The 19,691-nt window shown below is 42.2% G+C and overlaps 1 protein-coding gene across 1 annotated transcript in view; it reads right to left on the reverse strand.

Moving 5' to 3' along the window:
• Positions 1–19,226, reverse strand: part of plxna4 (plexin A4) — a 208,526-nt gene extending 189,300 nt beyond the window's left edge. Inside the window, exon 1 of the mRNA XM_008315637.3 lies at positions 18,729–19,226. The gene's annotated coding sequence lies outside the window, so the exon portion shown is untranslated. The remainder of the gene's footprint in view (positions 1–18,728) is intronic.
• Positions 19,227–19,691: the final 465 nt, after the last annotated feature.

A 19,691-nucleotide genomic window follows, 5' to 3' on the forward strand; every position in this document is an offset into this window, starting at 1 on the left:
AATTGATTCTTTCCTTGGAGTTGCAATTTGCATGCTTTGGCGATTTCTTTCTTTTCTCCCTACAGGCCTGCTCACCTGCTGACAGAGCTGGCAGAGAAAAACGCTCTTCTCTTCTCCCCTCCCTGTAAAGATACACACTCGTAGAAGTGGCAGGTTTGTACGTTGAGGAGCAACAATTAGAGGAGAAATGCATGTGTGTGCAGAAATACACCTCCCTCCCTGGAGTCCTTGGGTTGATCACCGAGTCCTAATAATACATGCCCGGAAATAACAAACACTTACGGACGCACAAACTATCGTGGCATTTTGTCTTTAGGTAGACTGTTAGCTCTGGTTTGTGCTGCACAAAGCAGCTTTTGTTGTAATAGTTGGAGGTTCACGTTAGTCTCTCCTGGGACAGTCTAGGTATTAGATCGAAGGAATGTCCTGATTCTGTGTTTCATGTATGAGTACGGTGAAGAAGATTTTGGATTCAGCTAATTTATCCAACCAGTATTTTTCAATTAGTGTGAATTTTGTGAGTTAGTCTTTGTGTTTTGACTTGTAAATTAGTCTTAGTCCTAATTTGGTCAATGGAATTGTTTTGTTTATAATAATATTTAGTTATTTCAGTGCACTCAATTGTAAGTTTGATTTTGTCGGCTTTTTATTTATAAAATGTACTACACCGGAACTCTCTTTTCTTGTCCCACTTTGTAAAAAACAAATCTCTCACTCTTGTTTGTTTCTCCAACTGACATGGCAGTCGGCACTGATTCAGTAAGTCATCGTTTAGCCACAGATGACTTTCTAGTCAGTTTTGATTTGTTTGTTTTTTTTTTGGTCTAATAATAGAATGTCCTTGACCAACATTTTGGTGTAAATTATAAGTCTACAAAAGGAACACTATTTATTAAATATGTTTTAAAATTATATGTAACTGGTCACTCTTTGGCCCCGAGTCAACGTCTCAAGATCAAATCGATTATATGTAACTGTGTCAGATGAGATGTTACAGTTTTCTACCATGAAGCTCTTCTCTGCAAGAAGAGTTAGAACGACTTTTTTGTTTTTGCAATTAATGAGATATGACAGCTTTAACATGTGGGACATATGGGAAAAAAGTATCTTAACACATCTCTGTACAAATGCTTATATCAGTAACATCTGACATTATCCTACTGAGCATCTCATCCTCGGTTCACATCCATGAAAATCACAGCTTGCGGTGATGTCAAATGCAACCTCAGTGAAATCAAACTAATCTGGCCTGACTATCGTCTGGAAGAACAGAGCGTAGACTCTGAGAGCACGATAAGAGAAGAAGAAAACATGATGATGGGAGGGATAAGTGATACAATGATGTGCGCAAATGCGTATTTTCTCTTTTTTCTTTTTTTTTTTTTGTTCAAGCAAGCACCGCTGAGAGTTAATGCATCATTGTCAAACTAAAAGGATAAGGTGGCAAGGAGCCGTTAAACAGCGGCAGAAAATAAACCAGGCCTCGGGGATAAAATGAGGGAAACTGTCACTGTATGAAATCACTCTTATGAAGGAGAAGCTACGGAACCCAACGTAGCCAGAGTTTCCTGAAATAACTACCACAATGTTATAGTAAGGACAAAACACACGAGAACTGGAGGAAGCTGCTGTTGCTGTTGTTGCTGCTACTGGAGGAGTAATGACGGAGCAGCGTCCCAGAACGCTCCTCTAAAAATAAAAGTGAAACTGCGTATTAATCTAATACAGCGTACAGCTCCGGAGACGCCATTCCTCATTTACCAAAGAGGGAGGAACAGCCTTAAAGCGACACTCTAAAACTCCCAGACAACTTTATTCACTAAGTTATTATTAACAGAGAAACACAGAAGACAGGAAGAAGGTTGTGAGGAAGGAGACAACGAGGGTGTGAGACGTAGTGAGAGACACGGGGGGAAGGAGGGGAGTCTGCGATGTAGCCTTCACGTCATCTCCAAATCAACACAAAACCTAAAACCTGAGAGGAGAACTGCTGCCCTCCTTAGAGGAATAAATGGGAATTTGCAAATCTATGAAACACTCATACTCTGGGGGAAAAGGAAAAACATCCTCTTCACAGTTTCCTCGACATGTGATGTGTCTGCCACATGAATCTGTTGGTGAAACACAATTATCCTCCCTGACAGGGAGTCTGCCATTGCCTGCTGATCATCATGAGACCTTAACTGGAGTTGTGTGGACCCCACAGCCAGGCTGGTCCCACTGCCCACAGCCTCGTTCACACCCATTTAAAAAATTAAAATAAAAAGAATAATAAAGTCTCACACCTCTTACTTATAACCATGACAGTGCACTGATTGGACTCTTTCATCTTTCAAACTTTTATCATGTAAAAATAATTAAAAAAGGATTTGTTGCAAAATTACCTTTTTTTTTTATTTCTCTTGAAGTTGCTCAGTATTTTTTTTATTTTTCATCTTAGAATTAAATATAATACATTCAATATTTTTTTTTGGTTTAGTTGTAGAATTGAACAGGTAGAGATCCATGAACCAGTGTTAGATCCACAGGTTAATAAAACATTCATGTGGCTGAAGCTCTGGGACCAGAGTGAATCACTGTCTGTTCTGACAGCGAACAGAACATCAACCACCAACACACACACACACACACACACACACACACACACACATGCCACCACATGTTCACAGCCACACACACATCACGGGCTGCTAATGTATTCATGATTAGCGCCATACTCCTTTCACGGCACGAGCTTCCATCACGTGCCGCGGACGTAAACAGCGTTCTTCCGTGTGCATCATCTCTACGTGTGAGACTGAAAAGTGAGTAAAAAGCATCTCGGCGTTTAGAAAATAATTGGCAGATTCTCGTTTCATTGTTTTTGTCTAAAAAGGCCGTTAGCACCGAGACAGGAGGAGGAAACTGTGAAAGTGGGTTTAGTTCTGTAAATGTGTGACTTTGTTTACAAATGGAGAAGAGGGGGGGGGTGAGGGGGGGTGACAGAAAAGGAACATGGAGCAGAGGAGAGGAGAGGATAGAAAAGGAGAGGATGGAAGTGGAGAAGAAAGGAGACAAGATGGGAATAATGAGAGATTGGGGAGGGAAAAAGAGGAGGAGAAAGGAAAGAGAGGAGAAGGGGAGGAAAGGTCAGAAGAAAGGAGGCGCTAGAGAAGAGAAGAGGAAGTTAGGGGAGGGAAGAGGCAGATAAACGATTGAGAATGGAAAAGAAAAGGATAGTAAAAATGTCAGAGATTGATTAAAGCTACAAAATATATTATTACAAAAGCACGGAGCTCTGGTTTGTCACCTCCAAGTATTTATTTAGATGTTGATTCCATGAACATCAGAATCAGGCAGAGCTTTGATGAACCACAGAGACCAGACCTCGACAAACAACAGTTCCGGCAGCTGCCACTAAATAATCTTTTATTTAGAGTCTACCGGTAAAGTCTTCACCAAGAGACCGCGGTAAACAGCTTAACTTCCCACAGTGTAAAGGATATATTTAAAACATATCTATCACAGCCATAAAACACTTTAAGACAAATGGGATTAGGAGATTATGAGTGAGTAAAACGTAATTACAGACAAATACAGCTGTTAGCGTGTGGTATCTGGGTTAATCTGTCACAGAGGAGAGAGGAGGTGAGTGACTGACGGTTACCACCATCGACTAGAAGAATATATTCAATTGACGGGACAAGCTAACAACAACGTTCCAGCAGTGGACATATAAAGATTAGCATGTTACATATATTTTATTTCATTTTATTTTTTTATTTAAAGGGGACAGTACATATCTATGGACAGTTTAATGTAAATATGCCAGATTATTTGTATTTTTCTACATGTTTGAGGGAGAATAACTTCAATAAAAATCCAGAATGGAGTAAAAATTGCTAGATTATTATTAGATTATCAAAGATTAGCACTATTGCTGTCTACTGTGGTCAATGTTTTTATATACTACTTAGTAGGAATTTGAATATTTATTAATTATTAATTAATTTGTCAATTTGTCTTCTACCTTTTTAAGGTCATGGGAGGGGAGGGGCTTAGGCCAATCAGAAGCCAAGTGAGGAAAATAACAACACTAGGTTTTCCCGGATAATGAATTGCAGTGGAATTATAAATAGAAAACAGACATCAGCATAAGTATCTGCAGTACAATCCTGTTGTGCCTTGTCACTGAGCACAGAAATAAACGTTGCTATGACACAGCTAACATAATCTAGTGAAAACATCCACACACACACAACACACACACACAAATTAAGGCACACAAACTAAGCAAACCACAAGTGAAACTCTCCAAAATACACACTCACGGTGGAATTATAGCGCGCAGTGACGTTTCCCTGTAAGCAAAAGCTGGCAGTGAACCTCAGCACTGACGACGGTGAATATTATTCAGCAGAGTTGAAAGTAGAAGAAGAAGAAGAAAAAAAGTATTTTCCAGCTATGGCTAAGACAGAACAGATCAACACTGGAGAGATTTTCTGCCAAGAAGAATCAGAGAATATCCAAATGATGGAATGCAGAATGATGACTCATTACTAATACGACAACATCCTCTCTGTCTAACACCAATCCTATTATACAGCACATCATTTAGGAAAAATGGAGGTGATTGAGCACAAATCACTACGAAAAAGTGAACAGATACCAGCCTGGGAGACAGGTTTATGGATTGGCCATCATCATTGACGCCTTGGATTTATTACCAGATCAAGTTGCTGCAGAGGCAGAAAGATGCTGTGTGAGTACTCAGCGCCAACAGCCATGAATCAATGGATACGACCTGCACGATGGCATCGGTCCAGGCTGCGAGTGGTGGCACCGTTAATGGAGTTTCTTTGGCACCTTTTCAGCCCATCATTATTTACCTATCACGAGTGAGAGGGCAGAGGCTTGAGGTAATTTACACGTGTTGATCTTCATCATCTTCATCATCACAAAACCCTTCTTTAACTGATAAACCTATACAAAAGGAAAAGTTTAAAAAAAACAAAGTAGGACAGGTTGAATTTTTTTACAAATATTACAGAAAACCAAATCAGGTCACTCTTCTACTGCTAATGGAATAACAAATATTACAGAAAACCAAATTAGGTCACTCTTCTACTGCTAATGGAATATCATTATAATTAGACACATCTTTGACTGTAAATAAGGTGTAGTTGTCTTACCACTGGAGGGTTGTTGGTTCAATTCCAGACATGCTGAAGTAGGTTATACTGTATCAACAGCCCTAGGTTAAAAGCCTTGCCTATTTTTCTACATATAGACTACACTGCTGCGATACATTTATAATAATATGTTTTGGAGTATCTTAGGTATCTGCTATATATACTTCTGTAGGCCTACACCACTGGGAGGAATTCCCTTGTTGCACACTCTGAAATATGCAGCCATATGTAGAGACAAAGTTTGTTAATAAAGAAGTGGTGAGGTTTAACGTACCTTTGTGGCTAAGCTAACCTCTGCGGGTTCACAGACAGATGGCACTCTTATCTCTTCCTGGAAGGCTGCGGGAGCCACGAAATGCCAATATAAAAAAAAATATAAAAAAAGGAAGGAGAAGACAGCGTGTGTCCTTGCTGTTTACACCAAGTTGTGGATTAGCAGCATGGATTACTGTCACCAGATACCCTGTCTAGATTGGAGTTTGGAAGTCTAATCCACCACAGAGCTGTTGATATTAAAGAAGAAAGCCTCGAGATTAAACCGTCAACTGGGCGCATTTCATATTAAAGACAGAAATAACACGAACTCTGACATGATGAACCACAGATGTAGCAACCATTAAAAAAAACATCAACGTGCCAAAAAACATTATTTTCACCTTTTAAACACATATTAGATATCAACCTCTGTGCCAGACGTTGCCGAGGGAATTGGTTTTTACTAATTGACCACATAAGTGGCTCTGAAGAGGAAGAAACATATTCACAGAAGAGAAAGATGATATTAATGACTCCTGGAAGACCCCGGTCACTTTTAAAGGGCAATGTTTATGTTGAGCCCCTGCCAGGATTATAATTTTTCCTCCCGCAAAAGCCTGGCATAGCAATATCAAAATGATTAAGGTATGTTTTGTTTTTTTTTCACAGTGAGCGGATCAAAGTGCCTTCCGTTTGGCGAGGTGCCCTGCTGAGCTCGGCTCTGTGAGAGATCATGTCCTTGCTGGGCTTAAAAAAAGGGGAAGACCCAACAGTGTGGCTAGGATTTCTGTGCAGAACAGGGAGTGACGCTGGTTGGCAAAACAGAGACAAAGACAGAGCACGTCCTCAAAAGACACTTTTTGTAAAATGGTTAAACGAACAAGCATAAATGTGTAATTTCTTTCCATGTTCTTCCCAGACTACATAACCAAAAAGATGAGACAACCCCTAAGAACAGCCGGCATCTGCCCATCGTCCTCCCTTCAACTCTGTCTCTTTTAATATTTTTTCCACTTATCCTCTTTTTCTCTCCATATCTAAGACCGGCTAATCCTCCTTGATACAACAGAGTCAAAAATGCAAACCATTTTTTTCCAAGCACACACTCAGAGCTCGGGGGCCTCCAGGAATGATTACCACTGCAGAAATTATCTCTGCGGCTGGTTCTGGTTGACGACTACAGCGTAGTGCAGGGAGGTTTGGAGGGATGACGGGGTCCTTATGGCACTGCAACAGTCCTCGGTTTGCCAAGGAAGGTCACATTGCATGAACACACACACACACACACACACTTGGCAGAGCTGAAGACAGTGCACAGTAGGTGCTGATGCAGGCTGAGATCGGTGGAGTGTGTTATCAGTACAGAGTCCACGGACACTAATGTCATTACGGCTGTTGATGAGCCCACTGTCCTGCCATCAGCCATTGGCTCTGATTGGGTTAGAGTCGCTGTAACTTCCTCAGTGGGCGGAGCCTCCAAATTTCACTGGCCACGTCACGTGATGGAGAAAGAAGACAGTTTACAGAGTGTAACCTAATAAAGGCATGGATTATATCAGGACGGAGTGGAGTCGAAAGCTTAGAAACAACCAGGCTGTGTGTTTTGATTCCCCCAGTGGTAACAAAACATTTAAATCAAATAAAGCAAAGAACGGTTCATTAAATGACTCATGGTGCAAGTCTGAGCCGTGCAGTTAGATAATACTCCAGTACAAACAGTCATTTCAAAAGGCTTAAACAAACACAACATTGGTAGCCGCTGCTTCAGCAGGCAGCAGACACGACATGCTGACAAAGAGAGCCATGTTCTCAAACGTTCTTCAAACTGCCCTGCAGTCACAGTCATGTTGTGCCGTATAAGCTCATTTGGCATAAAAGAGGCAGCGATATTCTGCTGTAATTACTATAAATACAGCTAAAGATCCTTAAATGGTGTTGCTAGGCACCGTCTGACAGCCGCTCTCACGGAGCACACTGACGGCGTCTGTAGCTACCTCTTCTTTTTCTCCTACTACGCTGGCTCCTGACCCTGACGGGCAGACAGGAATGCAGAAATGTAGACAAATCAACGTCGTCTTCACCTCAGATAAGTAACAGAAACAGAAACTAAAACTTTCCTCGATTTCATGGGAGATAAATTGTTTTTTTTTTAAGCCCTGAGATCATCCATTTCCTACCGTCTACAAAGAGTTATTATGAGTTAAAGCAGATCATCTCCTGCAGTAGGAGACCAGAAGCACCTGTGTTGTTCCTCCGTGTGCTTTGCTTTCTGTCACTTTCCAGGCAGCGTTCTGCAGCAGTGCTGCCAAAGCACGCTGTATTTGTCTGGTGTTGACAAGAGTCAGTGTTACCTGCCAATTGTAGCTTACCACGGAGTCATTAATATCAGGATGTGCTGTTTGTTGGCTGATACGGACCAGAAATTGGCAGCCTGGAAACAGAGGAGATGATTCCACAGCTATTTAAAGGGAGTGATGACATTGACTCCAAATGTTCTGTTAGTCATTCACCAATGTCAGATTTAGGGTCAGTCTATTCTTATCAATGACCGAGTCTCAGAGGTGCATAAACCTTTGTCTAAAACGACATCATTTTCTTATCTTTGTATCATTTCCTCCACTGCCATCACCTCCGTCCTTCAATGAAAATCATGTTTTAGAGTCAACTATTGACATCTGGTCCATGAAATCACAGAAAAATTCGATGTGACAAGATCCCCAACTACCAAAAACACGCAGGAAAACAGAACATTTTTCACACTTTGCAGTAGATGTATGGTGTATATTACCTCATACTCTCCAAAAATACAACTTTTTTTACAGTGATCTGGGGCGAAACTCCTGACATAGAATACTAAGACCATTACTTTGCTACTTTTTTTTACAGTGATCTGGGGGGAAATTCCTGAGGCCTTAATGACATAGAATACTAAGACCATTACTTTGGGATTATTTAAATGTTAAATACTGTTCTTTTACCAAGTGCTGGGTTTATTTGAATGTCAAATACTGTTCTTTTACCAAGTGCTGGGGGTGAAAATATAAACTTATTGTTAACTGTTTCTAACTATGTGTGGTTTTAATTCTGTTTCAACCAGTATATTTCAGTGGAACTATTTTATAGATTTGACTTGCTTGAATGTCGCAATGAGTATGCAAAAAAAAAAGAGTAAATACAAAGTAAATAATGGCATTAATGTATAAAACCAATAGTTAATGAACTATGGTAGGACCCAAAATTTATAGCGGAAAATTCCAATAACAGACTAAAGGTAGCTTTTGATTTACACTGACGCAGAGTTAAAACCCAGGACGCTCAACATTTGAAAGGTCTTTGATGTCCTGTCATCCAAAACAATAAGTAATTCCAATAATGGAGGTGTTTGTTCATTCCAGTGTTCCAGTAAGTGAGCCAATCTGAGGTACTTACATTGTGTAACTGCAATTTATCATTGTTTATTCTTCCTGATGGGACACGCTAAACGGCCTGCTGTTAACAAGCCCAAAAAGCCTGACATTCAGAGGAGCTGACAGAGCCACCACACCCAACAACCAGGATCAAGCTCCGATGGATGAGAGATGATGATGGATGAGCCTCTCGTTGACTTCTCTCCTGCTTTTTTTCTCCCTATATTTCCCGTAAGTGAATTCCAAAACTTTACCATCACTTTATAGTTTATCATACAGACACGAGGTGTTAATTCCCACCTGCTTACACCCTGTGTGTAACTGACTGTAAATAACAGCTCCTAAAATCACCCCGGGCGAGATCAGACTTTTTGAAAGAGACTCAGGAACAGGATGAGACTTGCAGCAGTTTAGATGTTCAGTCCTGATAAAGAAAGCTACTTTGCTAACGCTTTCACCTTTTGAATTCATTTCAATTCTTTATTTATTTACACATCTGTCGTTGGGTCTTGTGTTGGTCTTCGGCTTTTCTCATTTTTGGATTCCAGCTTAGGCAGAATTAACCTTTGAGATTAACTTCTTACTCATAATACAGGAGGATTGTGGGTTATTTTGAAATAGTGTTTCTCCTCCTTCTCTGTCGGCTGAGCTGCATGTTAACGTTATAAAAAAAGAAGTGGAAAGTCGCTGCACAAATTAATCTGGTTAATCCATTCTAGGTTATCCCATTTGTAACACTCACACACGTCAGGAAAATAAAATATAAGAAAGTACACGGTGCACATCTGTGAGGCTCATCTGTGCAGTACTTCATTTGGTTCGCTACAAGTGAACAGATTAGAGATTTTCCCATTTAATCCCAGGGGGTGATCAAGAAGGATCATAAAGACCCTGGTCTACAATGAGGTCAGTCGAACGACCTTTCAATAACCCAAATACACACTGACAGTACTGTATGGCCTCTATCGATACATTATTCTTCAGAAATATTTGCCCTAAATAGTAGGTCTGTGGTCCCCACCAGGGACCAGTTTTTTTTGCAAGAAACCAATCACAAAAAGTACATCATGTATACAAAATAAATCTAAATAAAAACTTGTATTCTTTCTGTATGGGCCGGTACCCAAAGATCCATGGCTCAGTACTGGTCCCCGCCCCGCAGGTTGGGGTACTCAGCTGTAGATTAGGCCATATGTTATAGTGAAAGAAGAGAAGAGTACAAACTGGAGACGACAGCGTGTGTTCACCTGCACTGACTTGCGGCCCTGCAGGGACGGTGTCAGAAGAAGTGAAAAATGAGCAGTTTGACAGGACGTGTCAAAATTGCCCTTCCAGCAGCTGAGCTGTTCTAATTTTAAACACAAACAAATGGTGCTGTATTATGACTAAGGCCTGGGAGGGAGGGAGGGAGGGAGGGAGGGGGACGGAGAGAGGGGGAGACAACAGCGGGAGTGACAAATAAGCAGGAAGTGGACGGATAGAAGTGTGTCATTTTAGAAGGAAGGTCAATGTAAAAAAAAAAACAAAAAAAAAACATTGCAACTGAAGTGCTCCCCACGTAATAAAACACTGCAGTCATTACTGGGAAACCTAGGCCTGTGTCCAATACAAACATGTCTACGGTGTAATTCAAATCAACTCCCTGCACAGATGTTTGTGCTAATGTGTTCACATCTGCACCACAGCATTTATCCATTGACATCATTCAAATATGCACTGTCTGAACGGCCGACACTAATGCTGCAGTGATGTCACCTCACGCTCGATTGCCAGTAATTGCCAGTAATTGCCAATAATAACTTCACCTTATCCCGTTATGGTGAGAATGAGGACCAAGTTAATATTCAATGGGGTTAAAATATAACTGACATCACGCTGTGTGTGGAGGTCATCAGAGTAAACACAGACAGACTGTACATATACATAATAACACCATAAAAACAAACGGTAAAGTGGAACCACTTATTGGACAGGGTAAAAAAAAATTGATTGGAAGGTCAATAGAAGTCATGGCCTCAGCTGCACAAACAACAGAGTGTCCTCTTCTAGTGGCTCCGACGCATTGATGTAGTGTAGTCATAAAAGTATTCTGTTTAATCAGTATTAGCGTCATGCTTAAGCTGCGACTAAGTATTTGAAAACATCTCCATATCCTCACTGCTGAGGTCATTTCACCAAATTATACGAGAAGGATCATGTTTCTTTTACAAATAGCAAATATATCCCACTGTCAATAGTTACTTAGATGTATTCCAAAAAAGCAGCATGCTTCATTTTCGATGTGTTCAAACTGCAAAAAAGATTCCAAATATTTGCAGTCAAAAAAGCACAAATCTCAAGATAAAACAACTCAGGTTCGGTTTAAGGATTTGTGCCTCAGTCAGACCTGAGAAGACAACACAACAACGCACAGAACAGCTTGAATAATTCACTCAGCATGAAACGGCCAATCGCAGAATCTCTACATCTTCCCACATCAAAGTTTTTCAGCTCGCAGGACTCTTTTCTCCGTCTCTGCTCGTCCTTCTCCGAGGCTAATTAAATTGACTTCGACACAAGCAGAGACTGATCAATATTTCAAGAGAGCACTTGGTTTGAAACTTAATGAAAAACAAAAATGAATCACACAACTGATATTTTGGTACCAAAGACGTACTCTCGGAATCCTAATAAAAACATTTTCATCTCAGCACAAACTGAGTTAAGTTTTACATTTGCATCAACACGTCGTCTTCATCCTCCCTGCATCCGTCGAAGCCCTGTGGCGTAAACAAAGACGGGCTCGTTTCTAGCCATCTGTCCTTTACACTGACACTGCAGAGAGGATGCAAATTTATTACACTGCATTTTACTCCTATTTTCTCCTTCTTCTCCTCTCTGTTTCACTCTCCTCATATCTTCTTATGGCTGATTTTACACTTGATTTTCTGTAAGTGGAAGAAAACAACTTATGGCCACATTTTTTGCCACTCAGTTCAGAACAGCCTAATCAAAGCTCGGCTACACTCCGTGATGCACCGTGATAATGGATATAGAAAAGAAAAAAACTCTCCAAAACTATTTACAGCAACTCCAGTAGTGGTTAGGACTTTGCCTCATCACTTTAGTAAAAGTTATGAATAGTTCTGTCTGAACTGAGTCTTTTCTTTCTGAAAGTGAGGCTCCTGTTCCAGGATCAGGTTCCTGTTTGACCTGATCTTAGCAGGTCTTCACACGAATCGGTTTTGTTTGTTCTGCTACAATATAACAGGTTGCTATGAAAAAAAAGAAAAACAATCTTTAAACTTAACCTTAGCTTTTTCAAGTCACAAGAAGGGCTTACGGAGGAGAACAAATTAAACTGGTGCCATGAGTACGTTCAACATTAACCCTGAGAATCACATCGTTCTCTGCTTGATTTTACAGATTCTTCACGTTTGGATTTTTGGTAGTTGTAGTTTTTTATTGTGTATTCAGTAGTTTTGATTATTACGAATCTCAGCAGTCGTCACAAGGTAGAACAAGTGAGTGAATGAGTGAACATCAAATAAATCCAACATGGGTCAAAGTTGAAGGATGAGCTCATGTGTGAGTAAACAGCGGCTGCAGTTTGAACCGGTTGATGATTCACCAGTTTTCGGGGGAATCATCCCTCGTTTTTCCCTCGAAAACCCTCGTTTTCCTGGAAGCTTTAATCTCATCAATCAAAAATCAATATCTGGCACTCACTGATGAAAGTCAATGACTACACCATAGAAAAAAAAAAACAACATTAGAAATAACAACTCTTCTACGGAGAGCGGCCAACACCTCTAAAATAAGAGTTGGGCAGGAGGTGCATTAACACGGACCATTTCAAATCCCCTCAATAAGAAAAAAAAAACGCTCAAGAAATTGAAGACACAAAGGAAGTAGAACATAGTGAGAAGAATAACATGAAAATCCTGTGTAAGTCTGTTTAAATCTCTCTGTTACGTCCGCCAACATTAAAGTGCCTGACTGTGGTGTATCCTGATGTAAGAAGAGCATTAAAGTCTAGCAGATCCTCCTTCTCCGCCTCCTCCTCCTCCTCTTTAAAGCCACTGCCTTCTGGCTACAGAATAGCAGGAGTCCTGCCTTAACTCACTCTTACACCATCACTGTGTTACCAGTGCATACTGATGATGGCCCCGGAACAGGCAGATGATGGGGAGTTGGGAAAGTACTCAGCTTACTTGACCAAACAGATAGAAAAAAAAAATACAACACACCAATGTTGTACTGTAGTACTGTAGAGTTTAAAAGAGTACAATGGAACTGACACTAAGAAATCCTATAGGGAAAAGCGTAGAATTTGGAATACTTGATTATTTGACTAACTGACTGTCTATAAAATACTACTAGTGTTTTAGTAGAGTTACACAAGAAAGGAAAAATACATTATGCGTTCTTTGAGCCAATAAAAATTGTAAAAAATTGTCAGAAAATGATAAATAAAAACGGGTGAAAACTACTGTACACAACAAAATCCAAAGGCTAAAATCACATTTGTATGATAGATATTGTCTTCATATTTTGAAAAAAATTGGTTGCTATGACAACAAAAGTTGTTGTCAAACTAAACCTAATGAGTTTGGAGTCATTCTTTATAAATTTATAGGAAATGTTTGGGAATAAAACAGAAAAACAATAGGTGTGTGAAGTTCAACTGTGTTGTGGGTCAGATGATGAACACTAAGAGCTGGAGGGAGCGGGGGGGCATTGTCTGGCATGGATTAATAAAAATGTGTGTGCACGCATGCATTTCAGCATGCATGCCCATGTTTCTCTGCGACAGAGAGGATGAAAATGGAATTAGGGGCTTAATCCTGGCGTGGACTTAAGGCGTCAGCATGGGAGCAAATGAAAGTGAGCAAGGAGGAGGAGAAAGGGAGATGCCCCTAAGAGTGTCTGCAATTTTCTCATCATTTCATGCATCTGAAACAAAACTAATTTACTGCTTGTCATGCTCGGCTTGGCACACACAAACATGAGAGCCAATATGCCACGGCGTGTCATCTGCCGCTGCATCAAAGACAGCGGTTTATACATATATCAGGCTTATCACGGCTCGGCGTGAATCACAGAAGCCGGAGGAAGTGCCTAACGTGGTCTGGCAAAATAAATAAATTTAAAAAAAAAAAACTAATGCATCGGTTCCTTTGCTCATCTTCCTGTTCCCTTTCACAGCAGCATCAACAACAACAACCCTGTGTCGTTGTGTTCTTCTTACGTGATATCCAGCCTGATAGGTCATTCCAATGTCACAACAGATGGGATGTTTTTCACCTCAACCAACAGGCGTACACACAGATAAAGTTATGTGCTCGGCAGAGAGATACCAGAGAGAGAGAGAGAGAGAGAGAGAGAGCTGCAGGCCTTAACCGTCAGAGGGAGAGAAGGATTGAGAAGAAGATGAAAGGCAGCAGCAGAGGAGGCTGCAGGGAGAAAATAAAAGTGGTGCGACAGCATGTACATTATAAAAGCATGTGACAACTTCATTTGACTCCCGGTGCTAATATGGATGAAGAAAATAGAGGAGCTCTAAAACCCTGGATATGTGTGGCCACGTACACACACACACATACACACAGTCAGAGACAATTATAAGTATCTCCTCTGCATCACATATGTGCTGAGTAAAGCATTCTGGGAACAAAGGTTCTCATTAAACGGGACGCTGGGACGTGTATTGATTCTCCTCCCTGCAGAATTTACGGTGCCCATTGTTTGTGAGATCCTCACCTCGGAGCAACGCCGTCTCTGCTCTTGCAAACATCAATATGCAGCTCTATGGTGAATTACCAAAGGGTTAATTACATACTTGTAAGCAATTATTCTCCTAATGTAGCATAGCATGCAACTCCTCTGTCCTCCCTCCCAAATTGGAATTTAGATGAAAAACCCACCAAGCCATCAGACGGTGATGCCATCTTTCTAATGAAGTGTCAACTCAAATATAATAGACTGTGAATCTTGCAGGGCACACTGAGTTTTCAGGCGTACTGAGAGTAAATTCCACAAATGATTGCGTTTATGAGTTCATAGTTAGACAGTTTGAACGCTCCAGTCAGTGGTTACTGTAAACAAGAGATTTAAAAAAAAAGAAGATCTTTGTTCGGAAAAGACAAAATGACTTTACTGTGGGAGCAAAGCCCAGCTGATATTAGGGTCATCCTACATGCTCAAAATATCAATACAAATGTAATGCAACAGGCATGTAAGGCCACTTTTATACCTGCTGTGTCCAAGGTAAGAGTGGTTCTAGATGATGTTTTCACAATTCAGCCATAAAGTCATTTGTCATATTCTGAGCACAGTATTTTCAGTATTGGTATAACTCTATGACCTCTACAACAACAGTGTCCATGGTACAAAACTGAAAAATGTAAATTATCAATATATATATATATATATATTCAATGTACTTGTCCTGACCTCAATAACGAAATAATGAAATTGGCTTAACAAAATTAACATAACACAATTATGTATTTATAGTTTATTAGTATTTAGTCCATGAAGTATTCTAGAATAGTATAGGTATACTAACAGTATATTTTAACAGTATAGGTGGATCATGTTTGTTGTGTCCAGTGAGGTTAAAGGGGATGTGACCGATATTAGCCTGTGCATGGTCGTCCTGTCACAGCCCACAGGAGGGTGTGTGTGTGTGTGTGTGTGAGAGAGAGAGAGAGAGAGAGAGAGAGATCAAGTGGAAAAGACAGCAACAGAACGAGAATGAGAACAAACACTGGGCTCCATTCAGGTCCGACCCACAGACACATCATTCAGACGAACATGACGATACGTCTCTGTGACCAGAGCATTCATATAGGGCCTGGACCCTCAGCAGGGCAGTCACAGATGCATCATTCACACACAGACGCATTAACACACTTCCGCCTCAGGCACTGCTATAGCATTCTTTTGTATTTCCACAATCTCTCCTACTCATATGGTTCACAGCTGACATGGCGATTGCTTACACCAGTGTAGGAACCCCAAAAAACTTGAATCCATGTTTTTACTGCTGGAGTAAGAGTAAGAGTTTATCCATTAGCGAGCCATAATATTGACAAGGTCACACACCTGCGCTCCAAACGCAACATTGGCTAACGGACAGGGGCTGTATGTCAGTGTGAGGTGCTCACAGCCCGATAAAGGCTGCTGCAGCTCCTATAGGCAGGGCTTGATGGACAGCACGGAGGGAGAGAAGGGTGAGGGGAGAGGGGAGGAGCTGGTGGGTTGCCAAGTGCTCCCACAGCCTTCAGGAGTTTCAGAGCAGAGTTGGAATTTGGTGAAAACGACATGAAGGCGAGACATAGATGAGATAGGATTATCAAACTGCTGGGGGACTAAATGTTTTTTCTCTCCTTTTGAGACCTTGACACGATGAAAAGACACACTACCACACACACAGAGACACACACAGGTACATCTGAACAATCAGAAACGAGCTGACGTGAGCAATATCACATAAAAACACCAAGACACAAACACAAAGACGCGCCTGCCAGCCGTAGCTCAGACAAGCAGAGGAATTCAAGCCCGCGGTGTGAGGCAGTTTGCCCTGCAGGCAAGCATATCTCCCTTTTGCCCGACTGTCACAGGCAGTTAAACAGCAACTAATGGACCGCACATCATACAGCAGCATCTAATGATTTGGCTTTCATCTAATAAGCCATGAAAAAAAAAAATCATACTTTGACTCGAAAACAGACTTTTCCTCTGAAAAACAGCTCGGAAAATCCAATAACACAATGATTTAATCAACCACTGCAAAGCCCTGGGCTCAGAAAATCATCTATGGAATGTCCAGTTCTGGAGTAATGTGCTGCAGCACAGGGGTACATGTTGTCAATTAGCAAAGTATTGGGCAACAGGCGTTTAAAATTGCCCAATCACCAGTAGCCCAGTGGATGGGATCAATCTTTCCACTGCAGCAGCAGCCTGTGACCACACTGCCCCTCATGGATTTTCCCAGTATACATAGAGCTGTGTCCCACCGAGCGAGCTCTGTTCAGAGTCTGAATCAAACACTAGAAGACTAGAGTCGCCTTGATCTAACTTGATAATACTGCTTGTCTTCTGGGGTATTTGCCTGAATATGGTAACAGGCTGTGGGGTAGAACCTCAGAGAGGGGGGGAGTTCAGGGTGGGTAACGCTGAATTGATGCATTGAGTGCAGTGGAGTGCAGGTGGATAAAGAGGGAGGGAGAAAAACCAGCAGAGGGGCTCAGAGTGCTCAGTGTGCTCGCTGCTGTACCGCCGATCTGCATTTTACACAGGGCTGGAGCAGCAGCTGTTTTCTGAGCATAATAAGGGGGCTGGGGAGAGGGAGCGATGCCGCAAGAGCAAAGGGGCGGGGGAGGTGGGGGGGGGGCGGCAAAGTTTATGAGCCACATTTGGTATCAAAGACCTACATCAGACTGCAGGGAACGACTACAGATGTTTAAATGTAAAACAGTCAGCTCCATCGCCACACACCTCCCTGGGAACTGACCCCGAGCTGCCCTGACCCACCAGAAACACTGACCCCACAGAGGTCAAAAAAGAGCAGCACAGTCACCGTGTGAAACTTCAGAGCCGCACGGATGATGTAAAAACCTACTATATACCTCACATGCTAAAGAGTACGAACTGCCCTGTACTACATGTCTGAGATACTGTATGCGTACGAGTCCTGCAGTTTGTTAAGACTCTACTAATACTATCTCAAAGATAAACAACATCAACTCAGTACTGCTCAGTAATCGGAGATCACGTGAGCAGAGTGGATTGTGTGGCTTACTTCGTACAACGATACATGACCCTTCATTTGCAGTGTCTGGGGAAAAGGTTCGATTTGATCCTCTTTAAATAATGGATCTTTTTTTCGCCCAACGGAAACAGTTTAATGTTAAAATACACACCATCATGTGACCTTTTAGAAAGGAAATTATAGGACGATCATTGATAATAAAAGTCAAGGGCTTAAGATGACATTAAAACTCAGCTGCCTGCTGCATACTGATCCTGTAGTCCCTACAGAATTCATATGTATCTACACTGAAAGAATAATTCACACAGCAATGCTCCTTTTGTGACGTTCCGACTCTTTTGACTTGTATGGGTCATGGTCAAAAGGAGAAGACTGTCGGGTGCAAGGCATTTCTGAAGCCACATGGGGAGAATTGTGCGGAGAAGACTGCCGGGTGCAGGGCATTTCTGAAGCCACATGGGGAGAATTATGAACCAACATGATCCTGCATAAAGTAATGTGGTCACATGTGGTCACATGGTGAACCAGTAACCCTGACTGTGAAGGACCTTCATGATTATCTTTGACTCTGCCGAGCACCCTGACTAAACATCCTGATAAAAAACAAATGTAACGTGGATTATTGTGTACTTTTGGAGTCCATCAATGACCAAAACCCCAGCTGCTCCAAACATGGGTGCATACATGGCACTGAGGCTGGTCTCGGGTTGGACCTTGGGTTAAATCAGCCAAAGTCACCCACACTGTGTAAATCTGGTGTCGAGTCTTTCTGTTCTTAACCTTCAGAGTTTCACGCCTGCAGGAGGGAACGAGCCGACAGCAGGGATGACATGAAATTCTGGAATATTTATGACGCAGCAGAGCTTATAGACATGTTCTAGAATTCCTCGCCGTGCTACTACTGCGACTAGGACGGACAGGTTCGGGATGAATCCCGCCCAGTCGCCCTGGTGCGCAGAGCCGCCATGGCGCAGCCAGAACAGGTGCAGCGCGCCCCGGATCACCTGCCCGCTGCAGGGGTAACTTCACCTCCGAATACTCCTGAGTGTTGCAGCAGTGAAACAGCCCGAGGACCTACTCTGAATGCAGTGCAAACTAACGCAGTGACAGCCTTCTTTCCCCCGCTCTTCTTACCTGTAATCTATGCAGATCACTTCACAGCCGCAGCCGCATCGACACTGCGGAAATGAGGCACGTCCGGAGCAAAATCCCCAACTCCTGGTATTTCAGCTGCCACCCCAAAGAAAAATGACAAACGCGTAAAATCCTGACGAAATCACTTGACTCTCACTTTAAATCCCGGCTGGTTCTGCTGTTAGAGTTAGGAGATTCCTGTGCGAGAAAGGCTTGAAATAGCAGCGGACTTCCAGCAGCATTCCCCGCTCAGTGAGACTCTACTACGCCGCTCTGTGCGCTCTGGCACCCGGACGCTGCACTTCCCATCCCTCGGCGAGGACGCACTTGGTATGCGCTTGGAAAAGCCGCTGCGCCGTATGGGATACCGCAGGAGGCTTCACTTGTGTGCGTACACGAGTGAGTGTGTGTGTGTGAAGAGAGAGTCAGTGACTGAGTGTGAGTGCGTGCGTGTCTCCGTCTGTGACTCAGTGCGGTGCTCCTGCTCAACTGAGGTGCTGAGGGTGCTGCAGCAGAGTCTGAAAAAAGAGAGAGGGAGAGAGAGAGGAGGAGAGAGGGAGAGGGAGAGAGAGAGAGGAGGGGGCCACAGCAGCAGGGAAGCTGAGTGGATGAGGCTTTGACGGCTGCAGGAAGACCCAGAGACGTGCACTCACTGGACGGATCTCTGTGCCAGCTCAGATGTGGAAAACACCTCGGTAACTTTATCACCAAACAGTCTGACGATGAACATTGACGAGCCGTTTAACTTACAGCAGTGGTTCCCAACGTAGGGGGCAGGTCCCCCCCTTGGGAACAAATTGTCCAGTGTTGACAATGTGTCAACACGGGACATCTGCACTGATTTGTAATTGTATTTCCTTTGTTCACAAAAACTGTAGTTTTCTAGGAATTCGCTGTTTTTAAAAAATAAAAATAAAGTTCAGATTTGAAGCAATAGCGCCCCCAGTGTCTAGTTGTTTGTTT

Source organism: Cynoglossus semilaevis, chromosome 8, assembly GCF_000523025.1.
Source record: "Cynoglossus semilaevis isolate Cse_v1.0 chromosome 8, Cse_v1.0, whole genome shotgun sequence".
Classification (NCBI taxonomy): domain Eukaryota; kingdom Metazoa; phylum Chordata; class Actinopteri; order Pleuronectiformes; family Cynoglossidae; genus Cynoglossus; species Cynoglossus semilaevis.